Source organism: Macrobrachium nipponense, chromosome 6, assembly GCF_015104395.2.
Source record: "Macrobrachium nipponense isolate FS-2020 chromosome 6, ASM1510439v2, whole genome shotgun sequence".
NCBI lineage: Eukaryota > Metazoa > Arthropoda > Malacostraca > Decapoda > Palaemonidae > Macrobrachium > Macrobrachium nipponense.
Window position 1 is genome coordinate 4,549,938 of NC_061108.1, and position 12,223 is coordinate 4,562,160.

A 12,223-nucleotide genomic window follows, 5' to 3' on the forward strand; every position below is an offset into this window, starting at 1 on the left:
TGCCGTAGGATTTTGAAGTCACAGTTTAGATGCTACTCTTCTTACAAGCATTATACACTCAGTTTTAAAGTATATGTACATATCTGGAATTAATGAGATCAAATAATTTCAGTAATGCTTTTCATTCTCAGGCACCAGTACACCATACCCTTTGAAACAACAAATTGTTACAGAATTTTGCCAGCTGTGACTTTAAAAAAAAAAACTCCCATTCAATATGGATGTCATTCCTTTTCCTTTGGGGGCTACCCTTTTAACATGGATCTTTTTGTTTTCTGATTCATACTAATTTCTGTGATAGCATTAATGTTACTGTCTTGTATTTGTAACATTTTTTGTTGCTTTAATGAAAAATATGTCATAAGTAAAGCCCTGCAAAATTAGCAGCTGCTGTGTAATAGCCACTCACTGTTTGCCCATCTATCCAAAGTTTATGTTTTATATGTTCAGATTTATTATGTACTATAGTTTACTGCCAGTTGAGACATGTTTCTCTTAACATAATTCCATGTGGTTAAATTAAAAGGAGATCAGGTGTTTTTATTTTTTTTATGATAAGCTTTTTTAAATTTGTTGTTTTTTCAGCATCAAGTTTGCCATTTTGACTTTGACCCTGGGTCATTCAGTCAAGTTTAAGGCCACAGATTTTCATTCATGATGTGATGCAATTATGTACTATGTTGTTATGTTGTTCCAGTATCATATCAAACAGGTCAAGTTCAAGGTCACAACAATTTTGAAAAATTATTATTATGTACAATTTTCAATATGACAGATTTTTTAATCATTTTGCATTTTTCATAGCTGACAAACCTGAGGTCTTCTTAACAACAGGATAATCTTGTGTCAGCTGGAAGCCGGTTAAAAAGAATCAAAGATTGTAAAGCAAGGAAACTGTGGTATCTGGCAACTCATATACGTACGTATGTATATGAGGTGGAAGCTGGTCACCAACCAGGCATAGAGCCTCATAACGCATCAGTCTTCTTTTTTGACCTTGGAGAGTAGTCGCTTGCACTCCCCTTCCCAAGCTGGTTGCTTTGTTTGCACGTGATTTCTTTGCTTCAGTATGTTTGTGTGTGTGCCTTGTTTGATTATCATGTATCATGGAGTCCTCCAATTCTTCTAGGCCTCGTCAATGGATGTGCCTAGGCATTCAGCAATTTCCATGCTCCAGGTTTTTGGCCGCTACCATTACAGATCCTCATACTACATGCAGTAGGTGCCGATCTAATTTTTGTACCATTACTAATCCTTGCCCAGAATGTCGTTCCTGGTCTGTGTCGCAGTGGAAGGTGTTCTACAAGAAGGGGGAGAATCGTATGTACTTGTCCTTCTTGGGAGGGTTTTTTACACCTCATTTGAACGGTTCAGCATCCTCTTCTTCCAGAAGCATTCCTTCTGCGTCAGGTCTCGGTTGTACCGCTATCTCCTTCCTTTTCTTCCATCAATTCATCGTTGGAAGTATTGGGAGTTGCACAGGATGAGATTCTGTTTAATGTAGCCACTTCTCCTGCAGGATATGTGTCCTTCCCGAGAGGGGAGGTATACTTACTGCTTCCTTTATTTCAGATTTTGAATCAAACAAGATGGTGGCTGTTTGAGAGTCTCTAGGCCTATGGGGTTCCCCCTCTGGCCCCCTCCGTGGTCTCCCCCACCTCCAGGCCTACACTACTTTGGCTCATGTGTGCTGCCTCCTAGCGGGATGCCTGTGTCGATGTCGATGCTTGCTGGGTCCCCCTTGATCACTCCTCCAGTGAGGCCATCAACCAGCGCTGCCATTCAAGATGTCATAACATTACTCCCAGCATCCTCTCAGCCTATGACATCAGCTGCAGTGTCATCTCTGCCTCCCATTGTTGTGACATCCTCTCCATCTTCGCCTAAAACATCATCACAACCCCTCGCTGAGCCATTGGAGACATTGTTTCAAGCTATGGTTGAGAGGCTGGACTCTGTTTTTTAAGAGAGATATCCTGCCCTCTCTGGCAAGAAGTGTTGTAGAAGGATTGATTCTTCCTCACCTCCTTCTAGCAAGAAATTTCATAGAGGGAGTAAGCACTGTCCTCTTCCATCTCCCTCTGCTTCTTCATCTTCTCCTTCTCCTCTAGTCAAACATTGGAGAATTCAGGACTTTGTGGCATCGTCTTCTGTGAGGGATTGGAGTGCTTCGCCAACTTCTCGTACATCTCGACCATCTCCATCTCCTGTACCTGCTCCAGTCTGTCGTAAAGATGATAAGGCTTTGATTAAGAGTTTGAAGGTGTCTGCTACAAAAGTGTCTCCTGCACTTTTTTAGGATTCTTCTCTCTGCAAACGTGTCGTGGTTGAGAGCCGCAAACGTGAGGCGACTAGTCCGTGGACGTGTTTATTGTTTTGCCTTCCAAAGACCGGGACCTTAGGGATCAGTCTTCTTCAGGACTTTGATCTCGTCTTGAGACTGTGCACATGTGTTGTCGCAAGGCCATGTACTTGACTCGCCGCACGTCCACGTACGTGAATCGTCCCCGTGAACGTGTACGTGGTTTGTCACATGAGCGCGTACACAGTTTGGCTCAAGAATACGTATGGGTTTCTTCGCATGACCGTGTTCCGGAGCCCTCTGTTTCAGGATCATCAGTAGTAAGGGACCCCCCTCCAACCAGTGGCAGGCGTGAAGCCTCTCCAGTGCCATTAGGGAAGGATGAGGATGCTTCCTAGCTGCCCTCTTCACTTTGTCGGTCTCCTTTGCTGGAACCAGAGGAGGGAGAGAGCCAGGAATTTCTGTCTTCTCTCTCGGAGGTTATTGATCTCATTCTTAAGTTCAGTAATCTTGAGTGTAGAACACAGGCTCGGTCTTCTATGACCCCTATGGGTATTATAGAGGCCTTGCTAGGTGCAAGGCAAGATACTAAGGGCTCATGGGTTAGGCAGAAAGTGTATGTATTATCTTGAATAGAAGAAATTGCTAAGTAGGTGCTCCTGATGTGTTTTATAAGTGGATAAGTTAGAGTAGAATTTTTTTTGTATTCCTTAGAGCAGGTCAACAACGGTTGTAGTTAGACAGCTTTTACATTGTTTTAGGTGCTACAAGCAATAGAAGTGAATTTATAATGGCACAGTGTGGCGGAGGATGTGCATAGTTTTGTGCATACATATGCAAACATCTAAAAGTTGTCTGTGGTAAAGCACGCCATTCTGGGTTAATGCTTATGAACATGGAAAGTTTCCTTGTGTATGATAGAACACCGATAGAGGTTTGCTAAAGAAAGCTTTCTTTACTTTTTGTAAATATTGAGTTTTATAAATACTTTGTGCACAACAAATATGAGATAAATTTACTTTTTGAATGGTGTGTATATTGATATTGTTTACGGTAGTTGTTGCCTATGAAAAACATAAGAAAAAATAAAGGAAATAGGAAGAAGTTTTTGTGATGCATTGGATATCAAAAATAAACCACCCCCGAACACACTGCAGTTCATCCCAATGCTATCCAGCTTCAAGTACCTATCATTAATTAAGAAAAAAATCGGATGTCATCATTTGATCTTGTCACTCTCATGAAGTAAAATTTTCATGGTGTCATTTGACATCCTTGGAATCTTGAGGAATATTTGCAGGTTGTCACTTGACATTGGAATCTCAAAGAGTCAAGTATATCAAGAGGAGAAAATTCCTGATGGCAAGTCAAGAGGAAAAATTATTCTTTTGTATCAGAAGAAAAGTGGTAGAAGCAACTTGTGTGAAATGTATAATTGCTTAATTATTGGTGTATGTAGATATGTGAGGAGGCCACGATGACAACAGAAAGATTGATAGTGCAGAGATGTGTGGGTTAAAGTAAGAATGTGTGTCTGTGCATTTGGATCAATGTTTTTTTTACAGAATGCTTGAGTCAGAAGTTCGAGAGCAAAAGAAAACAAGTAAAAAATGCACTGAAGTTTCTTCGGGGCTTTCGAGTTTTCTGTACAGCCAATGGTCATGTTATAATGATGTTTTAGCTGTGGCCTATGAAACTTTAACCAGCGCCCGGTGGTGGCCTGCTGTATATCATTGTCAGATGCACAAACATGGCTAACTTTAACCTTGAATAAAATAAAAACTACTGAGGCTAAAGGGCTACAATTTATGTTTGATGGTTGGAGGCTGGATGATCAACATAGCAATTTGCCACTTTCTAGCCTCTGTAGTTTTTTAAGGTCTGAGAATGCACAGAAAAAAGGTGGATGGACAGACAAAACTGGCACAACAGTTTCCTTTTACAGAAAACTAGAAGTTATTTGTGTATATGTACATAATAAAAAAGCATAACATGTACTGGAGAGATGCAATGTAGAGAGTGGGAGAGAGCATGATGCACAGGGGAATATGAAGAGAACATTTTTAGAATGTTTTTATAATGGAATGAAAGCATGTGTCACAAAATTGTATGTCAGAGGGAACTACTGGTTTAGTGCGAGTAAGGGCCTGAGATTAAGATATCTTATATCTCAACGGTTGTTGAAAATCTTTATGGATGGAGTGATATGAGAAACTGGTAAATGGATTTAGAAAAAACTTAGGAAATGTAGGTAAACATTTGTGGATAAGTCAGGAAGTTGAGAATGGATTTTGAAATTGCTAATGCAGGTACTGAACTGGTATAGCATACTAGTGTTAATTAGAAATAGAGAAAAGAGACTACTATAGTGTAGTGAACTTTGTAAATACTTCTAGGAGACAATTGCAAGTAAATGTGACTAATAGGGAAGTTATGAAGGTAAATGAAAAACAGTATAGTAAATGCACAGTCATTGTTGATGTGGATGGTGGGAGAGTGGAAGTGCTTTATTAGTAGATATTTGAGAGTTAACAGATAGGAAAAGAGACAGGGTGATCCAGAGAACGTGTAAAGCAGGGAATGACAGCAGAAGCGGAAGAGGAATTAGGACATCTTATCTTAAGCCATCCAAAAAAAGAAAAAGACGTCATCAGAAGATTAGAAAAAGATTACTTTAAGCTGAATTGCATTGTAGCAGCAATCAAATTCAATAAACTATGTCTAAATGAAGGGTTACTACCAATATATATTATTGTTATTATGTATTGATTATTTTTTTTTTTTTTTTGTCTTATCACAGTCATCCTATTCAACTGAGTGGTTTTTATAGTATGGGGTTCTGGGTTGCATCCTGCCTCCTTAGGAGTCCATCAATTTTCACAGCATGTATGTTATTTCTAGGAGCACACACTTCTGTATGAGTCCTGGAGCTACTTCGGCATCTAGTTTAGCGGTTCTCTGGTATTATAACAATATTTTACCTTAGAAATAGTGCGACACGGGCCCTTTGCCCAGAAATAGATTTTTCCTATGTCAAAATCCCTTTATTATTATTATTATTATTATTATTATTATTATTATTATTATTCAGAACAACCCCACAAGGGTCATTGACTTGAAATTCAAGCTTCCAAAGAATGTGGTGTTCATTAGGAAGTAGTAAGAGGAGGTAGAGGGAAATATGGAAGGAAGAAATACCACTTATTAAAAAAGAAAAAATAATAAATTTCACGGAGCGACACGGGCTGAGCCCAGAAATGCAAATACAGTGGACCCCCCGTATTCGCGTTCTCAGGATTCGCGGACTCACACATTCGCGGATTTCTCTCGGGAACGTTTCCCTGCATTATTCGCAGGAAATTCGCGCATTCGCGGTATTTTTCTATGAGAAATATCCACAAATTCCTGGTTTTTGTGATCAATTTCATCATAAAATGCACTTTTTGTAATAAAACTATTAAAAAAACCAAGTATGAAAATTTTTAGTGGTTTTTCTCAAGTTTTAACTAACGAAATAGGCTGTTTTTAGCGCTTTTAAAGGGGTTCCAAACATTCGCGGATTCTAACTATTCACGGGGGGGTCTGGTACGCATCCCCCGCGAATAAGGGGGGAACACTGTATATAGAATTAAGTAAAACTAAGTAGTATAGTAGTATAATACAGTAGGCTATGGTAACAACTAATAAGAAAGTTGCTGTATAAAGATATATTAATGGTCATAAAACCAGGGTAGACTGTTGGTAAACACAAGTAGGCTACACCTAACAAGTTTTGTTTGTTTACCAGTGAGAATTTTTTTTTTTTTTTTTTTTTTGAGAGTCATGCATACAGTATGTTTTGTTACAAATATGAATACAGGCAGTCCCCGGCTTACGATGGGTTCGACTTACGACGTTCTGAGGTTATAACACCTTTCAATTATATTTATCAGAAATTATTTCCAGGTTTACGACGCATGTTCCAGTTACGATGCTTACAACGTTGATCTGGCAGAAGAAATAATGACTTCAAAAATGCAAAATAATAAATATTTGAAGGATTTTTTATGAAAAATGCAATAAGAATGCAGTTTACATAGTTTTTAATGCACCCAAAGCATTAAAAGTAAGGTTTTCTTAGGATTTTCAACGATGTTCCGGCTTACAACGTGTCTCAAGAACGGAATCCCCCTTGTAACCCGGGGACTGCCTTAGATAGATAGATAATTGCCTTTCAGTAAATTTTTCACTAAAAAGGGTCATGCTTATTGTAATGTGATATTTTGAGAGGGCTTGTCTTGTGTTTGAAGTGTCAAAATAAGCAGTTAGGTATAAGCATTTTCAGAGGGGTTTTAGGTATTTGCAGATTCTAGCTATCCGTTCTAGGGTGGGTCTGGTGCACATCCCCAGTGAACAGGGGGTTAACTGGATTGTGATCTCTAATGACTAATACGTCCAAAAAAGGTAACTTGTAATCTGTTTCTAATGTGAATTTTATGGAGTGTAGAATCTACTAATCTGTTCAAGTTGTGATCATTTTTTCAGATGACAACGAATACATGTCATCTACATACCTAACACAGAGTAATGGTTTTATTGTATTATCACACCTGTTTAAGATTCCTTTTCAACAAACTCCATACATGCAGTATTATTATTACTCTTAAAACTTAATTCACCACCTCGGGAATGGATCTCCATCATAACCCAGGGACTGCCTTTACAGCATGCAGTATAGTGCATGTGAGTGTAGATAAATTCTGTTTCTAGGTTAGGCTAATCTAATTTGCAATGATATTTCATGGGAGTAAATCAACCAGTTATTGGGTACGTCTGTGGTTTACAATTTAGCAGGAAGGTGATAAAAGAGGCCAGACCACCTACCCATGTGAAGGTAATGCGTCTCACTTCCTGTACCGAGTTAGCAAGATGCATTCCAATTTTTTGGTATTTATTTGCTCATACTGAATTAACAAAAACAAAATTTAAAAATAGAAATTTTGAGTGTAAATTTAATATGACATCGTTTTATATGAACATTTTTGTAGTTGCTTCTTATATGCTATTGAAAAATTACCTTTGTTTTATTCCCTTCTTGATGTATGAATAAAAATAATTTTGAAATAGGAAATAGAGAGAGAAATGCAGTACCATCATTTTCCTCAAAATTCTGATATGATGACATGACCTGCATATTCTCAAAACTGTAAATTCATTTTGTTGGTAATTTCTGCATGTCTGTGTTGTGAATTGGGACAGTAAAATGGAGTGCTTAATGATTAAGAACTCTGAAAGTTACAGTAATGGGATTTGCTTACAAAGGTGAGGGATGTGTCAAAATAATTTTATTTGACAAGATGGGCAAACAATTTTGTAGGTGGGGTGGTTGGTTGTTTGAGTGAAAAATCTTTTAAAGTGTAACAGTATAATGGAAGGAAGAAGAATAGGAGAGAATTATTTGGGTGAATATATGCATCCCTGTTATTTTCACATATGAAAGTTGGAATAAAATTTCATATTGTTGAATTTTACCCAGCTTTCTATATGTCGCTGATGGGTGAATAACCTTCTTGCCTTGTTTGTTGTATGCAGGCGGTCCTCGGGTTACGACGGGGGTTCCATTCTTGAGACGCGTCGTAAGCCGAAAATCGTTGTAAGCGGAACATCATCAAAAATCCTAAGAAAACCTTACTTTTAATGCTTTGGGTGCATTGAAAACTATGTAAACTGCATTCTTATGGCATTTTTCATCAAAAAAACCTTCAAATATTGATTATTTTGCATTTTTGGTGTCATATTTCATCTGCCAAATGAGCGTTTTAGGTGTCGTAACCCTGGAACATGCGTCGCAACCCTGGAACATGCGTCGTAACCCTGGAACATGCGTCGTTACCCTGGAAATAATGTCTGATGAAAATAATTGACAAGCGTCGTAACCTCGGAACGTCGTAAGCCAAGACGGTTGTAACCCGGGACCGCCTGTATATTGATTTATCCATCCCTGAAGTAAGAGAGAATAGAGCAAGTTCCAGTGTTCATAACTGTACATTGTTTATTTATTTTGCTCAGCTCTACTCTTTGTCATGAATAGGAAATTAATTTTCTATGGTATAATGTGAATGGCGGGAATGTTATAACTAGTGGGCAGTGCCTGGTTTATGACAGGTCCAGCTTATGACGTTCCAAGGTTACGACGCTTTTCAAATATGTTCATCGGAAATTATTTCCCAGTTTGCAACTCATGTTCCGGGGTTACGACACCTACGATGTTGATCCGATGGAAGAAATATGGCTCCAAAACAGCAGAATAATAAAAATTTGAAGTTTGTTTTTCATCTGACGTTGCATTCAGGTCACCTAGAATAAGCATCTTTTCTTATATTCAAAATCAGGTTAAGCACAGAATTAGACTCCAGAAATGCTGTTTTATCTTTATATATTTTTGCATTGCAATATACACTTGCAACTGCAACTTATTCACTTTCACCTTCAATCTAACCAGCTTCCCTTTGGCCCATGTCTGCAACCCCTTTCATTCCTATTACTGTACCGCCATTCATAATCTGTCTTTCTTGTCACTTTCCACCCTCTCCTAACAATTGATTCAAAGTGCAACTGCGACGTTTTCCTCCTCTTACACTTTTCAAACCTTCTTGCTGTCAGTTTCAGTGTCGGCAGTGAATGACCTCAGGTGTCAGTGCTTGGATTGTGGCCTAAATTCTATATTACTTTACTCTGTTCTCAATCTAACCCATACCATCTTGCAACTAATTCATTTGCTCGCTGTTACCCAACCCCAGTCTTCAAGACACTACAAGTGCTCCTTCTCATATTTTACACTTTCATCCAATCCTAATACAATATATTTGGGATCAATCTCGCCCAGTGTTAAGTTAGCAGTAGGTAAGTATCCAAATACAAAATTTTATTATGAAAGTTTATATACTCCTTGTCCTTCCCATTCTTGCACCTAAACCCTCTCACCTTTCTTTCACTAAGTGCTAACATCAAGCTTTATCTCCTTAAATAAATTAACTATCATACATATTTCTCTATTGCACATTCAAAACTTCCATACAATGCAGAGCTGCAAGAATACAAACAAGAAATAAAATACTGTTCGAGTTCAACATTGGAATTAATAGTCAAAACTTTTCATTCACATAAATTTTGACATTTTCAATATTCAGAGTAATTAGCACACAAAAGACTTGATACAGTGTTGATATTTCAAATATTCCACCAAAGCAGCACTACTATATGCATATTAGATGTTAAAATATTTACAGGAAAATCCATTTCATTAAAAGCTACATTGGATTAAATAGGAACACCATGGGATAGACAGTAAAACCAAAAATAATGTAGTATCATTAAAGTTGCCTTAATGGCTCTGATTAACATTACTATTATTTTTCAGTTTTACGTACCAGGGTTGTTTGATACAGATTCATCTCTGTAAAGGTTATCTGCGCATCCTATATGCAGTCTTCATTTTTTTATGGGAAACATTAAGCTCCTCGTTGGACGAGTGGTTCACTCTTTCGCCTACCAATTTGGTAGTACAGAGTTCGATTCATTGCTATGCCAACGTGGAGTTAGAGGAATTTGTTTCTCGTGATTAGAAATTAATTTTTTGCTATAATGGGATTCAAATCTCAATAAACTGTAGGTCCTGTTGCTAGGTAACCAATTGGTTCCTAGCAAAGTAAAAATTTAATCCTTCAGGCCAGCCCTAGGAGAGCTATAAATCTGCTCAGTGGTCTGATTAAACTAAGATATACTTATGGGAAACATCATTTTTTGCCAAATAGTTGTTACCATAATTTTTTTACTTTACTTAATGTATAGATTTATTGCCATACCTATTCATCTCAAACCAAATTCATTATATACTAGTGCCACGTGGTTCGGAAGTCACGTAAAGCCATTGGTCCTGTTGCTGAATAGCCACTGGTTCCATGCAATGTAAAAACACCATACAAGCAAACAATTATATACCGCTGAATAATCCCTCAGATTCCAGTGCTTTGCGTCAAGTCTAATTTTCATACTTCTTTCCATTCCAATACAGATTCATGTTAAGATTTCATCATATTTAGTCCAGGGAGCTGACATTGATATCAGGTTTAATTTACTGAACTACAACAGTGATTTTGGGTGGGTTTTATTTGATATGTATGAAACTTAGGAGGGGTTGTAAGGGTACCTTGTCACACTTCTTATATTTTATATTTATATTCTGTATGAAAGGGACAGTTGAGAATACACATAAGGAATTTGATAAAAGGAAAAAAGGTGTAGAATGGTAAGGCACTAGGAAATGGAGTAACTAGAAAAATTTTAACCAAATGGCTTTTAAATTAAATAAGAAGGAATTGATCAATAAGGGTACTATGTGTCTTCCTGAGGATAAGGGTAAAGTCAATAGAAGTATTTATAACAGTTATAGAAACAACTGATTGTTAAAATGAAAAGATGTGCGAGCGAGTTTTTATGGATGAGGCAGATAAATGAAGAGCAGTACGCATTTATACAAAAATGAGAGCATGCCGGTTAGTTTTTTGTTTGATATAGAGAAAACTCACGATAGGCTTGACGATTGAGATATATTCTGATTACTAGTTTTGAGACATTTTCATGCTTCTTATGAATTTTATCTACATAAATCAGTTTGAATTTCATTTTTATTTGTAAATTGATTTCATGAGGATTCTTTTGTCTATCCTTTATGCAAAAAGTGCCCTTAATTTGAGTGAGTTACTGTGTGGGAATATTCACCGTACTTATTGTTCTGCCTGTGTCTATAGATTTTTTTATTTCAATATTTTATGATAAGAGTTCTTTATAATCCATCTTACATAAGGATTACAAAGTAATTGTGTGCATTTCAGTAGCAATACAAATACAGTTTGGATTTGTTTATTTTAAGGATACTTCATATGATGTGGTCAAAATTGTTTTTGGTTTTGTATTTACTATATATTGCTTGATGAGGATCTCTTGTTTGTATGTCATACCATGCACTCTGATGAGACCAGATAATTTGAATGTACGTATTCAAATTTTGCTTTCTTTCCTTACAGCTATTTCAGCGATGTCTCACTAAAGTTCTTAACATAGAGTTATGGAGGCTATATGTAACTTATGTCAAAGAAACAAAGTCAAGTCTTCAGACCTACAGGTAATTGGGTTTGGTTCTGGTATTCTTAGTTGAGCTCTTTTTTTTATTTGTAAATTCTAAGAATTGATTTATGGCCTGAGTGTGCTACCTTTTGTAAAAGATAGAAACAAGTGATTGGTATAGTACACAGTGTGTATGATAAAAAGTTATCAGTAATCTTTAGAACTTGGATATTAAATTATAGTGATGCACAAAAAGATGATCTGAAAACAAAGAATAACTTATTTTTGTATGCAAAGCAGAGAATTTGAGGTTCAGATGATATGACAATTAATGGACTTTTGTTTAAAAAATCTGTTAATTCTTGAAAATAGAGTTTGAAAAAATTTATGTGCAGGGTACATTTCCCAATGCAAACAGCAGTATATACATTTAGAAAGACTGGAACCAGTAGAATACAGTGGACCCCCCGTATTCGCATTCTCTGGATTCGCAGACTCGCGCATTCTCGAATTTCTCTCGGGAACATTTCTCCCCGTTATTTGCGGAAAATTAGCCTATTCGCAGTATGTTTCTATGAGAAATATCCACAAATTCCTGTTTTTTCTTATCAATATCATCATAAAATGCACTTTATATGATAAAACTATTAAAAAAACAAGGTATAAAAATTTTTAGTGGGTTTTTCTTGAGTTTTAACTAACAAAATAGGAGGTTTTAAGCATTTTTATAGGGGTTCCAACTATTCATTGGGGCGTCTGGTATACATCCCTGGTGAATACGGGGGGACTACTGCACTGTACTGCAATTCACCTGAT

The 12,223-nt window shown here is 37.0% G+C and overlaps 1 pseudogene; it reads left to right on the forward strand.

Annotated features, from left to right (window-relative positions):
- Positions 1-12,223, forward strand: part of LOC135216378 (protein suppressor of forked-like) — an 85,223-nt pseudogene that overhangs the window by 26,354 nt on the left and 46,646 nt on the right.